Source organism: Esox lucius, chromosome 12, assembly GCF_011004845.1.
Source record: "Esox lucius isolate fEsoLuc1 chromosome 12, fEsoLuc1.pri, whole genome shotgun sequence".
NCBI lineage: Eukaryota > Metazoa > Chordata > Actinopteri > Esociformes > Esocidae > Esox > Esox lucius.
The window spans coordinates 7,540,715-7,559,486 of NC_047580.1; positions in this window are offsets into that span (position 1 = coordinate 7,540,715).

The window sequence follows — 18,772 nt, forward strand, 5'->3', positions numbered from 1 at the left end:
ATCGGACGTGGATGAAACTCGACAGCAGTCGTGATAGTTTGCCGTCATGAAACCAATAGATATTAAGGGGTAGCCTAGTTCATACCACATATCCATGTAAAACAGGGTTCCAACATTATCATCAGACCAATGTTTTGTAATGATTAGCGGCTCCCCCGGGTTCATCTCTGTGATCTTGGTGTTTACCAACTCTCTTGTGTTCCATTGTAGTCATAGTGAAACTTGGTTTGATCTTCAAGCTGATGTTGATCTCCTAATCAGTGGGTCACAATGTTCTGCAGTCAGGATACAATTCTCCACATTCAGCAATTTCACTGAAATGTCACTCTCATGCGCACGTATTGTTACAACATCAGACAGAGCATACAACGAAACAATATGCATAAATAACAAAGACATCAGAAAAAGATTGTCTAATGTAGGCGTGTGAACACACACAAACACACACACACTCTCTCACACACAGAAACTGTATCAAAGGGTAGAGTGAATGAACATGAACCAACACACTTCGTGATTAGTAGGAAGTGTGTCCTAGTTGGCAACATGTGCACAGCTCATTTCAGTTTTCATCGTTTGTCCAAAGCGCGGTTAATAGTCCATGGGTAAAGGAAAAGGTTACTGGGTTAGGTGTTCATTCTGAATGGCTAAACGCCAAGATTTGGGAAAGGCTTCAAACTAAATGAAAGCGGCAGTGCTTCTACAAAGGCAGCAGATATAAACGTGTCTCTGTGGGTTCAAATAATTTGCTGGACAAAACCGTTCACATCACTGTCTAAACCTGACCACCCCAACCAACTGCCGTGTACTGGCATGCACTATCACCACTAGTGACCATTATATCCTCCATTGGCCCACCTGGAAGAACGTCTAAAACACACATTGATCTGTGGTGATCACTTTCAGATCTGTCAGTCAGTGTGCTGATAAGGAGTTTGCAGCTGGATCTAGTATGTTTACTTCTGTCGCAGTGTGTTTGCACCAAATGTGTTGTTTTCAGAACTCATGTGGCACTGACACCTCTACCTCCACATCCTCTGGCATTCTGGGACAGTCCCACACACTCACACACATATGCACACACAACCACTATGTGAGGGATTGTTCCAGACCATTCTTCGACGCGATCGCCGTTGAAATGCAACAGATTGATCGTTTTTTTCGAATGTCAAATTTTTTTCGCACTGTTTTTCAAAGTGTATCACTGCACTATGATTTATCTCTCCATTCCTCTATCTCTTTCTTTCTCTCTGTGATTGAGTGCATGTTGGTGTGTGTGTGAGTGTGTGGGCAGAGAGGCTGTTTGAAGTGAGTCAGACCTAAACCAGGCTGGTTTCTCTCACATGTGTGTGGGACGGATCCAGATGGCTCCAGAAGGCCCGCACAAATGTCACACTGTGATAATGAGACGACTGGGGCTGTGAACACACAGGTAGGATTGAAACACACACACACAGCAGAGTAGCAATGTAGCCAGTAGGTGTTGCGTTTGATGTTGGACTGATGATCTATCGCCTAATGGCTTTTGTTGATGTATCATGAGTTAGGAAAGATTTCATTGGACAATGGTCGCTTTACACTTCTTAAATCCAGTTCAATTCAATGTTTTTGTCTTCTTGATTGTATATGGACATTTTAAACCTACTAATTTGGACCTCCTATAAAAGTGCTTGTGATCCATACAAGTTTGAACCTAACATTTATGCTGTACCAGATTGATCAATGGCAAGGGCCAACTTCAATTCAAACATCTACCAGAGGTCATCACTAGCTAGGGGCCAGGGTCTCCCTGAGACAGCAGTTTCCATAGAAACAGCAGTTCTGGGATCTTACTGTGACACCTCTCTCTCTTCGCCAGACTCTCTGGAGTTGGTGTGAACGCAGCAGCGACAACTTGTTATTTATTTCATTTCAGTGTAGCCTGTCAACTCTCTTACCATCTTGAGCCCCCTCTCTTCCACTCTTCCTTTCTCTTAACATCTCTGCACACACAAACTCTCACGCACCATCCTGGTTCTACACACCTAATCTCTAGCTGTTTCTCTCCCAAATGTGATACTTTCCTTCTTTCAATGTTTCTGAAACACTAAGAGCAGTCTGTTTCTGATTACACAATCAAATATGACACTAGTTTGGCTGTGTGTGTGTGTGTTTGCCTGTGTACTACCAGAGATAATTTTGCATGATGTGTATTGCACCTTGGTTTGATACACACATGCGGCCTGTGTCAACACACTGTGTGAACAAGCATGCGTCTGTTACGTAACACGACAGTGCGTAACACGACAGTGCGTAACACGACAGTGCGTGCGTGTCTGTGTCCAGTGCTGGCTCCAGATTTCCTTAGAGGTGATCTGTTATAGTGACAGGGCTGCAGTATTTTTAGATAGAGAGAGAGAAAAGACAGATAGTAAAACAGAGAGAGAGTGCTAGAGAGTGACAGAGGGAGAAAAGGACAGAGGGAGAGAGAAATAGGGGAGGTGTTGGACAGCGGAAGCCATCTGGGTATGGACTGGATTTAGAGCTCCACCGTTTTACTGGATGATATAAGACCTGTTAATTAAAAAAAAAAAAAAACGTCCTGAGCTGTAGTTCATTTGAGGAGAAAGAATTCAAAAGACGCAAGCAGACACACGCTCGCAGACACGCACACACACACACACACACACACACACTCCTTGAAGTCTACCTTGGACACTTCTAAGTGCAGCCTTTCTAAAGAGAGGAAGAACTGTATGGGTGAGACAGAAAAACAGCATGGGTGACAGAAAGAGACCACAGTGAACGAGAACTGAAGGAAAAAGAACAAAGACGAGTAAAAGGGGGATGACGGTGGGAGAGAATGAGAGAGATATTCAGAGAGCGAGGGATGAAAAGAGAAAAAGACATGATTGTGAGCGTGAAATCTATTCAGGCTGTCCCACCGCGGACTGGTTGGGTCACATTGGCTAAAGCCTCAGAGCGGTTGGAGAAAAGATGTGTGGGTGCTGGTGTGTGTTTGTGTAACAATCCTCTCATTTAGCGCAATGTGCTTCTCCATCTCAGGGCCTGTTTCCTGAGTCAGCATTCTGAGCCAGCTCCAGTTTCCCCACTGCCGACCGACACCGCTCTGCCAGCAGGACACTAATAGGACATCACTGCGTGTGTGTTTGTGTGTGTGCGTGTGTGTGTGTGTGCATGCTTGAGAATGAGTATGATTATTTTTGTGTGTGTATGTGTGTGTGTTTGAGAACCCACGCAAGTGTCTGTCTGTACATACATCCGCAAGACAGCTTGAAGTTCACTTTGCATCTCTGTGCTCAGGTCACTCTTACATCTTACGCAATACCATATCTTTCATTTTCAGAGTAAGCCATGATATTTTGGTCCAGTGAATCTCTGATTCTACCTTGATATGATTAAAGACACAGGACTCTCTAAACCTCGCCGACACGCTCTGTTGATGTGGTGCTATTTTAGGCCACTATTATCATTCAGAGTCATATGAGTGCTATAACTTCTCTTTGATTTAATGACACAGTACAGGATTAGGGGGCTGAAGTGTGGAGTAAAGTCCTCTGACTTAGCAGAGGAGTAGCTAACGCGTGGTGAGTCAATTTCACACATGCACAAGCTGACACACAAACATACACACACACACACAGATAGAAACATAGAAGGGAAAGCTTGGGGCTTTCTGGATGCTATTTGATTCAGTTGACCTAGAATCAATGGTCTGTGCACCATGCAGAATGACAGGACAAATGGCCTGACAGAAAAACACCTGCTAAAACTAAGGGGCAGAGTTTCATGGTTAACAAATCAGGCTGTGATTATCATAACAGGAACTCAAAACTTGCTGCTCTCCTAACCTGCAATACTTCACAATCAAATGTAGAATATAATAGCTTGTGGAAATTCTTTAGTCTGTGCATATCCCTCCCGAAGGAGCAGAACTCTGAACAAACTATAAACTGTGTATCCTCAGGCGGCCTTCGTTGCGGTCAGATTATGAGGAAGATTGCTTTAAAAAATATCCCCCAACGCATCTCTTATGCTACACACAGAGTATGGTGAAACACTGTTATAATCTGTTTCAGAACTGCTACAAAGCTTTCCACTAGCCCCTTAAGTATGATCAGACCACAACTCCTTTCTATACATTCCTACCTTTAGACAAAAACAGGAAGTACCAGTGTAAGGACTGTACTTGTGTCACTGGAGTTAATACATTTATTCAGGATATTGTCCCGACAGTAAATATAAAACATTTTCAGATTAAAAAATCCTAGAAATGTGTGCCTTTGCACAAAACTGTTAAACTGTACCATTGTGTGGTGTTCTTGCTAACTTTCAGTATTTATGGACTTTTATCAAAATCCATTTTATCCTTTAAATCAGTTTTAGGACTGGTATTGACTGCGGTAGTGAACATGTTAACTAGATGTAGTGGAAAAGTACATAGATAATAACATGGATTGATAGTTTGGATAAGACTTGACAGAATTAACATGTACAATATGGTTTAGTGTCTTTGAGCTATCAGTAAGTTACTTGACCAAATTTAGTTGTATATTTGAATACCGATTAAAGAGAATTAAAAGTTAGTGTGACATTTGTTTTATATTTTGTCTTGTAGCTTAATTGTTCAAGTTCCTATTTAAATGGGAAAAAAAATCCTAAAAACAACAGAATGTGACTTTGAAAGAGGAAATTCAGAAAAAAATCAAAATTACACAAATTACACAACTTCTGTTTTTCTATGTCAAATCGAGGGTTACTTATGTCAAGTGTAAATTGCTTATGTTGAAATTGGAATATCAGAAGACATTTGGGTAGCTGATTGTTTAGCAGTTAGAGCATCTGTGCAGTAATTGAAAGGTTGCTAGATTGAATCACCAAGGTGAAAAATCTGTCCTTGTGCCCCAAGAGACTGTTATTTTAAAGTCAGTGATTCTGGACTTCGGCATGGCGAAGGACTCTAATTTTTATTTTAAAAAATCACAGAACTTTTGTTTTGGCATGATAACCTTTATCTTGAAAATGGAAATCTGAGGACTCATTTTAGCATGTTTAAAATGCAGCACTATTATATTGAAATTTTAAATATAGGGACACTTATTTAGAAATAAGTAATGAATTACTTATAATTCAACAATCCATGGTGTAGGACTCCAGATGTTGTCCTGTGGTTCTCATTTACCCATGTTTATTTTTTTACATTATACCTTACAACTTTTAATAATATTTAAAAATCCACTGATAATCAAATCTGGGCCAGTTAAACACATAAGTGATAGTTGTGAATTTTAAGTAAGAGAAGTGGGGATTTTAGACACTTACAATTCAAGTCTAAAAAGCTTTCATGAATGGTGGTTGTTTCATTAGTAATTAAAACATATTTGTTGGTTATTATTAACTTGCTCATTTTGAGCATAGCAGGTTTGGTCTGGTGTTGGTACCATATCTTAAACAGGGTAAAATGAAAAGCATTCCCTTTGACATTTAGAAGTTGGTTTCATGTAAAAAGCTTAAAGGTGCTACAAGAGGGATGTTTCCCATATGTGAAAAATAAGTGAATTACAAGACAAATATGCATCATTTAAATTAAATATGTATCAAGAGAATATCTTTTTTTTTTTATGGTCATTATAAACTTGCTCATTTTGAGCACAGCACATTTAGTTTGGTTTGGTGTTAGTACCATAGCTTAAACAGGGTAATAGGAAAAGCATTCCTTTTTTGACATTTAGAAGTTTTGTTTCATGTTAAGAGCTTAAAGGTGCAACACAAGGGATTTTTCCCATTTGTGAAAGATAAGTGAATTACAAGAGCAGTATGCTTCATTCAAATAAAATATCCCCCTCCTCCGCTCCATATCACCCATGCTGACTTTTTACTTTCACTTTCATACAACAGTTTTTAACTGAAAGAAATTATATAATTATAAATATACAAGCCCGTTTCCAAAAAAGTTGGAACACTACGTAAAATGCAAATAAAAAGAGAATGCAATGATGTGCAAATCATTTGTCCATGTATTTAATTGAAATTAGTACACATTTCAAATAAAATCTGATCAAATGTACACATATCAAATGTTATAACTGATAAATGTTTTTGTTTTTGGAAAAATACATGCCCATTTTTTATTTGATGCCAGCAACATAGGGCAGGGGCATGTTTACCACTGTGTTGCATCACATCTTCGTTTAACAATACTCTGTAAGCGTTTGGGAACTGAGGAGACAAGTTGCTGTAGTTTTAAAAGTGGAATGTTCCTCCATTCATGCTTTATAAATGTTTTCAACAGTTCTGGGGTCTCCTTTGCTGTATTTGTCATTTCATAATGTGCCAAATGTTTTCAATAGGGGACGGGTCTGAACTGCAGGCAGGCCAGTTCAGCACCTGGACTCTTTTATTACAGAACCATGCTGTTGTGATTCATACAGAATGTGGTTTGGCAATGTCCTGCTTAAATAACCAAGGCCTTGCCTAAAAAAGATGTTGTCTGGATGGCAGCATATGTTGCTCCAAAACATGTATATATTGTTCAGCATTTATGATGCCTTCATAGATGTGTAAGTCACGCATGCCATGTTCACAAATGCACCCTCATGCCATCACGGATGTTGGCTTTTGCACTGTGTGCTGATAACAAGCTGGATGGTCCCTCTCCTCTTTAGTTTGGAGGATCTAGCCTCCATGATTCCCGAAAATAATCTCAAATTTCGATTTGTCGGCCCAAATGAGCTTGGGCCCAGAGAAGGCGCTGATGCTTCTGGATCTTGTTTAAGTAGGGTTTCTTCTTTGCATGCTGGAGATTTAACTTGTATTTGTGGATGCTGCGACATACTGTGTTCACACACAATGTTTTTTGGAGGTGTTTCTGAGACCATGCAGTGAGGTCCACCACAGAATTATATCTTGTTATAATCCAGTGCCACCTGAGGGCACGAACCAATCCAATATTGGTTTTCCGCCTTGTCCCTTGCGTAAAAAGATATTTGTCCAGATTCTCTGGATCTTTCAATTACATTGTGTATCATAGATGATGAAATCCTTAAACTCTTTGCAATTTTACATTGTGAATTGTTATTCTTGAATTGTGGCACTATCTGCCCACGCAGTCTTTAACAAAGTGGTGAACCCTTCCCCATTCTCAATTCTAACAGGGCCATCATCTTCAAAAAAAGTCCCAACTTTTTTGAAACATGTTGCTGGTCTCAAATTCAAATTGAGCATATATTTTCCAAGAAACAATAAAATGTCAACAATTGATATGTTGTACAATTTTCTATTGAATAAAGGGTATAAATTATTTGCATTCTGTCTTTCTTTACATTTTACACAGCGTCCCAACTTTTTTGGAAACAGGGTTGTATATACACTATCGTTCAAAAGATGGGGGAAACATTTCCTTGTTTTCCATAACCAGAAAAGAAACCAGGCAAGCCTAGTTCAGCTGGCCTGCGATTAGAAGGGATGAATGTTGTTGTCCCTGCATGGTTTCGATCCATGGATTTCTTTGCGGCAGACTGTGTATTAACCATTGTGCTATCTAACCAGTGGGAATCCAACTTTTACCTCAGCCATTAAATTTTTGCTAATATAACGTGGATAACAAAGTTTGTCTGTCCTGAACAAATCCTAATGCATACTTCGTTCCCGTTGGAGGCGCAGATCAAACACTGGTCGCCTGCATGAACGTCCGCAACTCTACCCACTACGCTATTTAACAAGGGGTAGTCAATCACTCAGTCAGTCAGTCACTCCCTCAGTAAGAGACATTCGCGATTTTTGTCCGGTTCCGCTTACGCGGAATAGGATATATAGCAAAATGATTTGGAAATATAGTCATTAACAAGATTAGAAATAATGATTGTGTCCTTCAAACTTTGCTTCAGTCAAAGAGTCGTCCATTTGCAGCAATTGCAGACGTTTGGCATTCTAGTTGTACATTTTTTGAGGTAATCTGAAGATATTTCACCCCCCTGGTTCCTGAAGCACTTCCCACAAGTTTTGCTTGTTGGGCACTTCTTACGATCATGCTGCTCCCAAACAGCTCAATGTGGTAGAGACTGATGACTGTGCTGGCCACTCCATTATAGACAGAATACCAGCTGACTGCTTCTTCCCTAAATAGATCTTCCATAGTTTGTAGCTGTGCTTTGGGTTATTGTCCTGTTGTAGAAGGAAATTGGCACCAATCAAGCGGCATCCATAGGGTATGGCATGGTGTTGCAAAATGGAGTGACAGCTCTCCTTCTTCGATATCTCTTTTACTCTGTACAAATCTCCCACTTTACCCCCACCAAAGCACCCCCAGACCATCACATTACCTCCAACATGCTTGACAGATGGCGTCAAACACATTTCCAGCATGTTTTCATTTGGTCTTCATCTCACAAATATTATTCTTTGTGATCCGAACACCTTAAACTCCAATCCAGTGTCTGTGTTCTTTTGGCCATCTTAATCTTCTATTTTTATTGGTCTGAGATGGCTTTTTCTATGCAACTCTGCCCAGAAGGCCAGCATCTCTTCACAGTTGACCTTGAAATTGGTATTTTGCAGGTACTATTTAATGAAGCTTTTTCTCAAACTAGACACTAACATATTTGTCCTCTTGCTCCATTGTGCACCAGGGCCACCCACCCCTCTCTCTATTCTGGTTGGAGCTAGTTTGCATTACTCTGTGAAGGGAGAAGTACACAGCATTGTGCGAGAGCTTTAGTTTTGTGGCCTCAACATTTTAGTTTTTGTGGCCTCAAGACCTCAACATTTTGAACGGTATTATATACATATAATTATCACTGCCAATCATAACCCTGATGGGTAAGTGATAGTTTAAACCACCATCCACTATTACTGTAGTCAATTGTTCACAACACTACGGTTCAGACCCGAGTATGTGAGCAAAGCAAGGAGCAATCCCAATTTGACTGGTGCATGAAATAGCACAATAGTTCCATTTTGGCTGCATGCTGATAAAACGTTTTTCTTTTCTTTGTAGTTGAATCCCAAGTAATTAGGCTTTATCTTTTATTTTATTTAATATATTCTATATGCAAAATTTTGTTTAAACATTCTGAACACTTGGCAGCCGATGGTTTATTGGAAATGCTTTACTATTTCGTTGTTGTATAAGCTAATAATGTAGTCCAACTTGTTTGAGTGTAGGCTATACATTTTGGTTAAAAGACTGGTAGATAGATAGATCGATAGATAGATAGATTATTTAGTTATTATTTCCCTGAAAGCGAAGAGAGGTTTTGAGATTCAAATATTACAATAACTTACAAGCCTCTTTACTGGTTTGTTATGAATACGTAGCAGGAAGGCAGCAGTTAGAGCCTAGTGGTTATGGATCGAATCCCAAGCAAAAAAAAATATTTGATCCCTAACGCAGCAATTATAAATGTGTAAGTCACTATTACTGGGAGTGTCAACTTTACAAAGCCAACTAAAATAGCTAGCTGTATAGTAGCTGCCTATTTTTGTGTTTGGGTTAGGTTTAAAAGGGCTTTAAGTTTGTGTTAGTTTAAAACCTTAGATTGCATGAGCCTAATGCACCCCTCTGTCTGTTCAGGTTAGGCTTAGAGCTTTGGTAATTGTTTTTGAAGCGTGGTTACACGTTTGATATACAAATTGATCATATAAAGAGTTGACAGAGTTGTTTTAACCTGGGCTAAGCTGCTTTGACATGCTTAGCATGTGACCAGCAGTGCCTCCCAGTGACATTTCAGGGCAACTTTGTCCTACGGGAAGCCCCCTTTGCTAATGCGGACTGTGGGTTCACATTCTGTAATGCTGGATTTTGAAGCCCCTAGTGATGCAAATCAGTATATTTCTAGCTTATTTGCTATTTTTGATATCTGTGTCCATCCTAAACGTTTATGCCCCTTTTGGAGCATACTTAGTAAGTATTTATATATGTCAACTTAAAATGGACCTTCATTTGTATATTATTTTAACACACTTTCACAGTTTGAGATGTTTAAGTACATTTGTCATTATGCTTGCAAAAGGGATAACCATTTTGCGCTAGAGACAACAATGTTATGTCTTTATTCCATTGGTTCCATTGAGGTTTAGCACATCTTACATACTTACCCTAGTTGTATGTGGGTTAGTATCTCTTATATACAGTACATACCTTAATTGTATGGGGGTTTGTGCATCTTACATATTTAACTTGAGGGAATTCCTTCAGCTGTTTTGTGGTAGTCAATACTGGGATTTAGCATTATGTATAACACTCACTTCTAATTCATACTCTAGTAAAACATTCTGCACTCTTAGCCTCTTTCATTTATTGAGATTCATATAAATGTTTTAAGTTATCTTACATCTTCACACAACTTCCATTAAAAAAGTCAGTTACAGTCTTTGGCGCTTCATGGGAGAGGATTTACAGTATCTCTGTGCATAGCTGTGCACACAAAATGCTTGGTGAAGACAGAATAACACCATTGTTCACAGTAATGCCAACTGACTAGCACACAACCCAGTAGTGCTACTTAGTCATTGTGAAATGCTTGGATTGGCTGGACAAGGACCACATCACCTTCATCCTCCTGCCACCCTGAAACTGCATTCCTCCTGGACCAAGCTTGGGACAATGCAACAGCACACACTGCTCTATCCCACCAGGACAGGAGTAACACCTATGTCAGAAGGGTGTTTAATCGATTACAGCTTTCAACGCCTTAGAACCTTGAAGCGTGTCATGGATCTGTGGCTGGAATGGATGTTTGACTTCCTGGTGGGCGGACCCCAGGTCGTGAAACAGGGTTTTCCAATCCTGGTTCTGGGGACCTCTAGGGGTGCCTGTTTTTGATATTGTCCGAGCACTCACGCAACTGATTCAGATGAAGCACCACCATTTACTCACTTGAATGACGTAATCAACTTATCATCAAGTCATTCATTTAAATCAGGTTTGTGAATGCTAGGGCAAAAACTAAAACATGCACCCCTTTGGGGTCCCCAGAACCAGGACTGAGAAACACTTTGATAATGACCTACACCTCAGTGGCCTGTGTGTTCTCAGCATTCTACTGTTCTCCCTGTTCTCCCACTACTGCATCGTCACGTACAACTCCACTTTAATCATCAAGTGTGGTGAATATATGCATGACAACATGATAGTTAGAGCAGTACAGTTTCAGTGCAGCCCTTGATGTTATTGATCAACATTTTTTTTTTCATTGAACTAACCATAATTAAGTATTCCCTTTGTAGAACTGTAGCAGATTTTGGGGGGATGGTGGGAAATGGGAGGGGACATGATGAGTCTATGGACATGAAGGTGGGTTTGATCTACACTACGTCTTTCGGTCGTGCAATTCTCTAGCTGTCTTCGACATTCTTTTTTATTTATGTTTTGGTCAAGCCTGTATATCATAAAAACTAGCTAGCTAGATTTGATTTTAGATCAGCAAATCAAGCTAATGTTAGCCAGCACACTGGATTATTAAGAAAAAATTTGTTCACTAACAAGTTTGCTAGCTAACATTGCCTCAGACAGCTCCTTTTTTTCCTGCGTGTGCTGAGGTTGGCTCCTTTTTGAAGTGAAGCCAGGAAAATCAATGAAATAGCATGGCATGCATTTTAAAAAACATTCTACAGCTAGCCTAACGCCACAAGTACAATCTTCTTGTCTATATCAAAATTGGTTTAACGCTGGGCTGGGGGCTTTATCTAGCTTAAAGTTGACACCAAATCTTTCATATGGATCCATCTCTTATCAGGGCGTTACTCCATACTTGAATATGTGAATGCACGAATAGATAATTTGCAATTTTAATAAATCATCATTTGTTAATAGAGAGCATAAGCTCAGGTTGCATCACGGCCTGCTGCACAACCGGCTCCTTTGAAGGTAGTGACGTTGGCACCATTAGGCTTCTGGTCCTCCAGTGATCATCCACACAGGTCTGCATGAAGGTCACATGGTTCTCAGCCGCCAGCAGTTTACGATTAAGTCATAGATGGTTCAAGAGCATTGAAAAAAGGATAGTGACTGATAGAATACTTCTGCACTCAGGCCACCAGACTGTTAAACTAACTGCATATCTGCACTCTCAGACTCATTCAGTCTCACACTCACTCTCAGACTTATAGACTCTCACTCTCAGATTCATAAAGTCTCACACTCACTCTCAGATTCATACAGTCTCACACTCTCAGACTCATACAGTCTCACACTCACTCTCAGACTCATACAGTCTTACAATCTCAGATTCATAAAGTCTCACACTCACTCCCAGATTCATACAGTCTCACAATCTCAGACTCATAGTCTCACACTCTCAGATTCATACAGTCTCTCACTCTCAGATTCATAGTCTCACATTCACTCTGACTCATACAATCTCAAACTCTTAGACTCATACAGTCTCACACTCACTCTGACTCATACAGTCTCACACTCACTCTGACTCATACAGTCCCACACTCTCAGATTCATTTTGTCTTGCAATCACTTTGACTCATACAGTCTCACACTCTCAGACTCATACAGTCTCACACTCTCTAAATCATTAAGTCTCACACTCACTCCCAGATTCATACAGTCTCACACTCACTCTCAGACTCAAACAGTCTTACACTCTCAGATTCATAAAGTCTCATACTCACTCCCTGATTCATACAGTCTCACAATATCAGACTCATACAATCTCACACTCATTCTGACTCATAGTCTCACACTCTCAGATTCATAGTCTCACACTCACTCAGACTCATACAATCTCACACTCTCAGACTCATACAGTCTCACACTCACTCTGACTCATACAGTCTTACACTCTCAGATTCATAAAGTCTCATACTCACTCCCTGATTCATACAGTCTCACAATATCAGACTCATACAATCTCACATTCATTCTGACTCATAGTCTCACACTCTCAGATTCATAGTCTCACACTCACTCTGACGCATACAATCTCACACTCTCAGACTCATACAGTCTCACACTCACTCTGACTCATACAGTCTTACACTCTCAGATTCATAAAGTCTCACACTCACTCCCTGATTCATACAGTCTCACAATCTCAGACTCATACAATCTCACATTCATTCTGACTCATAGTCTCACACTCTCAGATTCATAGTCTCACACTCACTCTGACTCATACAATCTCACACTCTCAGACTCATACAGTCTCACACTCACCCTGACTCATACAGTCTTACACTCTCAGATTCATAGAGTCTCACACTCACTCCCTGATTCATACAGTCTCACAATCTCAGACTCATACAATCTCACACTCATTCTGACTCATAGTCTCACACTCTCAGATTCATAGTGTCACACTCACTCTGACTCATACAATCTCACACTCTCAGACTCATACAGTCTCACACTCACTCTGACTCATACAGTCTTACACTCTCAGATTCATAAAGTCTCACACTCACTCCCTGATTCATACAGTCTCACACTCTCAGACTCATACAGTCTCACACTCACTCAGACTCATACAGTCTTACACTCTCAGATTCATACAGTCTCACACTCACTCTCAGATTCATACAGTCTCACAATCTCAGACTCATACAGTCTCACACTCACTCTCAGACTCATACAGTCTTACAATCTCAGATTCATAAAGTCTCACACTCACTCCCAGATTCATACAGTCTCACAATCTCAGACTCATAGTCTCACACTCACAGATTCATACAGTCTCTCACTCTCAGATTCATAGTCTCACATTCACTCTGACTCATACAATCTCACACTCTTAGACTCATACAGTCTCACAATCACTCTGACTCATACAGCCTCACACTCTCAGACTCATACAGTCTCACACTCACTCTGACTCATACAGTCCCACACTCTCAGATTCATTTTGTCTCACAATCACTTTGACTCATACATTCTCACACTCTCAGACTCATACAGTCTCACACTCTCTAAATCATTAAGTCTCACACTCACTCCCAGATTCATACAGTCTCACACTCACTCTCAGACTCTCACACTCTTACACTCTCAGATTCATAAAGTCTCACACTCACTCCCTGATTCATAAAGTCTCACAATCTCAGACTCATACAATCTCACATTCATTCTGACTCATAGTCTCACACTCTCAGACTCATACAGTCTCACACTCACTTAGACTCATACAGTCTTACACTCTCAGATTCATACAGTCTCACACTCACTCTCAGATTCATACAGTCTCACACTCTCAGACTCATACAGTCTCACACTCACTCTCAGACTCATACAGTCTTACAATCTCAGATTTATAAAGTCTCACAGTCACTCCCAGATTCATACAGTCTCACAATCTCAGACTCATAGTCTCACACTCTCAGATTCATACAGTCTCTCACTCACTCCCTGATTCATACAGTCTCACAATCTCAGACTCATACAATCTCACATTCATTCTGACTCATAGTCTCACACTCTCAGATTCATAGTGTCACACTCACTCTGACTCATACAATCTCACACTCACTCTGACTCATACAGTCTCACACTCACTCTGACTCATACAGTCTTACACTCTCAGATTCATAAAGTCTCACACTCACTCCCTGATTCATACAGTCTCACACTCTCAGACTCATACAGTCTCACACTCACTCAGACTCATACAGTCTTACACTCTCAGATTCATACAGTCTCACACTCACTCTCAGATTCATACAGTCTTACAATCTCAGACTCATACAGTCTCACACTCACTCTCAGACTCATACAGTCTTACAATCTCAGATTCATAAAGTCTCACACTCACTCCCAGATTCATACAGTCTCACAATCTCAGACTCATAGTCTCACACTCACAGATTCATACAGTCTCTCACTCTCAGATTCATAGTCTCACATTCACTCTGACTCATACAATCTCACACTCTTAGACTCATACAGTCTCACAATCACTCTGACTCATACAGCCTCACACTCTCAGACTCATACAGTCTCACACTCATTCTGACTCATACAGTCCCACACTCTCAGATTCATTTTGTCTCACAATCACTTTGACTCATACATTCTCACACTCTCAGACTCATACAGTCTCACACTCTCTAAATCATTAAGTCTCACACTCACTCCCAGATTCATACAGTCTCACACTCACTCTCAGACTCTCACACTCTTACACTCTCAGATTCATAAAGTCTCACACTCACTCCCTGATTCATACAGTCTCACAATCTCAGACTCATACAATCTCACATTCATTCTGACTCATAGTCTCACACTCTCAGATTCATAGTCTCACACTCACTCTGACTCATACAATCTCACACTCTCAGACTCATACAGTCTCACACTCTCTGATTCATAAATTCTCACACTCACTCCCAGATTCATACAGTCTCACACTCACTCTCAGACTCTTGTAGTCTCATGCTCCCTCTCCTTTTCTCAACATACACACACAAACACATATTCAGTCCACAATGTGTACATAATGAACATCCTTCTTTATAGATTTGTATTTGTCCTTTTGTTGTTAAATATGTGATTTGTTTTATTACAGTTGACTTAATATACAGTTGAACTCATTAGATTGCATACCCTGGCACATATTGTGAAATGTTGGCATTCATTTTGAAAATATGACTCATCATGTCCTTTTTTAAAGGATAGTGATCATTTGAAGCCATTCAATATCACATTGTTGTTTGGCTCCTTTTAAATCATAATGATAACAGAAATCACCCAAATTGCCATGATTTACATACCCTTGAATGTTTGGCTTTGTTACAGACACACAAGGTGACACACACTGGTGAAAATGGCGATTAAAGGTGAACTTCCCACACCTGTGGCTTTTTAAATTGCAATTAGTGTCTGTGTATAAACATTCAATGAGTTTGTTAGCTCTTACGTGGATGCACTGAGCAGGCTAGATACTGAGCCAGGGGTGCAGAAAATAAATGTCTGAAGACCTCCGTAACAAGGTAATGGAACTTCATAAAGAAGAAAAAGGATATCAAAAGATATCAAAAGCCTTGCAAATGCCAGTCAGTACAGTTCAGTCACTTATTAAGAAGTGGCAATTCAGGGATCTTTTGATACCAAGCCAAGGTCAGGTAGACCAAGAAAGATTTCAGCCAAAACTGCCAGAAGAATTATTCGGGATACAAAGAAAAACGCACACGTAACCTCAGGAGAAATACAGGCTGCTCTAGAAAAAGATGGTGTGGTTGTTTCATGGAGCACAATATGACGATACTTGAACAAAAATTAGCTGCATGGTCGAGTTGCCAGAAAGAAGCCTTTACTTCGCCAAAGCCACAAAAAACCCTGGTTGCAATATGCCCGACAACACCTTGACACAGCTTCTGGCACAATGTAATTCTGAGTGACGAGACCAAAATAGAGCTTTATGGTCACAATCATAAGCACTATGTTTGGAGAGGGGTCAACAAGGCCTATAATGAACAGAATATCATCCCCAGTGTGAAGCATGGTGGTAGCCCACTGATGTTTTGGGGGTGTGTGAGCTCTAAAGGCACGGGGAATCTTGTATATGTATGGCAAGATGAATGCAGCATGTTATCAGAAAAAACTTAACATTCTTCTGCATGAATGTTGCGCATGGGATGCTCTTGGACTTTCCAGCACGACAATGACCCTAAGCACATGGCCAAGTTGACCCTCCAGTGGTTACAGCAGACAAAGGTGAAGGTTCTGGAGTGGCCATCACAGTCTCCTGACTGTAATATCATCGAGCCACTCTGAGGAGATCTTACGGTTCATGCAAGACGTCCAAGGACTTTGCATGACCTGGACCTGGGCAGCTATACCACCTGCTAGAATTTGGGGCCTCATACATAACTACTACTATTACAATACACAGTATGAAAAAATAAGTGTATGCAGACTTTTGAACAGGGGTCAGTTCAATTGTTTTCTTTGTTGACACGTTTTGTTTTATGATTGTGCCATTACCTTATGATCTACAGTTGAATGTGAATCCCATAAGAAATAAAAAACGTGTCATGCCTGCTCACTTGTATTTTCTTTACAAATGTTACATATATTATCAGTACTCCAAGGGTATGCAAACGTTTGAGCACAACTGTAACCGACGGCATTGTGTAAGACCCGATACACAAGCATTTAGCTACATCTGTGATGACATCTGCTATAATGCCACCAATAAAACATAAACTATTTCAAATCCAAGTGTGTGATGCCTAAACATAATGTCAGACCTGGGAGGAAACTCAGCAATACATAGCTAAACCAATCAGGATGCAGTAAGAACTAACGACGATACTAGGCGATGACGTTGTCATTTTGTGTATGTGTGTGTTTCTGTTTGTGTGTTCGTGTGTATTACTGGCTTGCCCACCTGGGGTCACATCACAGAGGGCGTACTGCCAATGGCCTCCACCCCCCAGTGGCTGTTTATACTTCTGTCCTATCGATCCCTTCCTGAACAGTCAGCGTGAGAATGTTTATGTGTGTGTGTGTTTCAGAGAGAATTAAGAGAGCAAAGGTCACCTAGGTTGATGTAACTTTCCTTTCACATACTTTGTAGAGTAAGGCATTGTGTACAAGGAGGTACTGTGTTACATTGTAGGATAATACTTCTTCAGTCTACACAAAGAATACAGAAGTGAGAGTGGAAAATTGAGTGAGCGAGAAAAAGAAAGGGATAGAAGGAGAGAAAAAACCACAAAGAAAGAGCGACAAATAAAAAGAGACTGTGAGAGAGCGAGAGACAGAGAAAAGAAACAAAAAGAGATAAAGGGACAGGGGGATAGAGGTCAAGACACAGAAAGGAGAGAGAGACAGAGAGAAAGAGGGGGGGTGATACTGCAGGGTTAGGGCGGTGTACCCAGTGCTCACAAAAGCAGCCACACACTCATCATGTGACCTTTCTCTCAGCATGTGCTAGTCAGACTTTTTCTCATCAGCTGTGTATTTTGAAATCACACCCCGTCACACATCTCAGGACTCAACCTTTGGGCGGAAGAAGCACTTTAATAATGTGGCAATTCAACTCTTTACAGTGCATACTACAATGCAAATAGAGAGCCAAGTTGATTATGTTAAGGGTTTGTGTAATTTCTGACGGATGGAGGTCACTAATGCTATACTGTGCTCCAAAGCTCTGAGCTGTGCTTTAGTTCTCAGTAGAACCATAACCTGAGGTGCGAGAGGACAACAGGGTTACGGTTGAATGATAAATCACATGATGTTATGCAGGAGAGAAAATTGAAATAAAACACATAAGTATAGCTAAATGATCAAATTATAATGAACTATGTTTTTTTTTAACCCATTTCCATTTTAAACATTAGGTTATTTTTTTAAAGAAAATCATTTAAACAAAGAGAAATATGATAACATCAGCTTTTATTTCAACAACAGCTTTTGCACATGTTTGCCTTTTTCTCATTTTGGAAAGTATTCCACCCTTTTTCCTTCATCCTCTTTCCACTTTGATCCCAAACCGATAATTGATCAAGGGGTTGAGGAATTGTCAATGAGTTATTAGACAACTGAAAGAGTATCTGTTTACCAGTGTTCGGCATGGATACTCATATATTTTCTACGGCTGCAATATTTAGAAATCTGTTACACCCAATGAATTAGCTTTATGACCATTTATAAGGGAATTATGAACATTTATACATATAAAAACGTAAAAGTAACTACAGCTAGTCAACGCTACATTGTCTCTCACTATTTGTATTTATTTTATTTGGTATGGTGAATGTGAAAATCTTTTCATTTCCAGCATGACCTGGGAGCAATTAGGGTTAACTGCCTTGGCCAAAGACA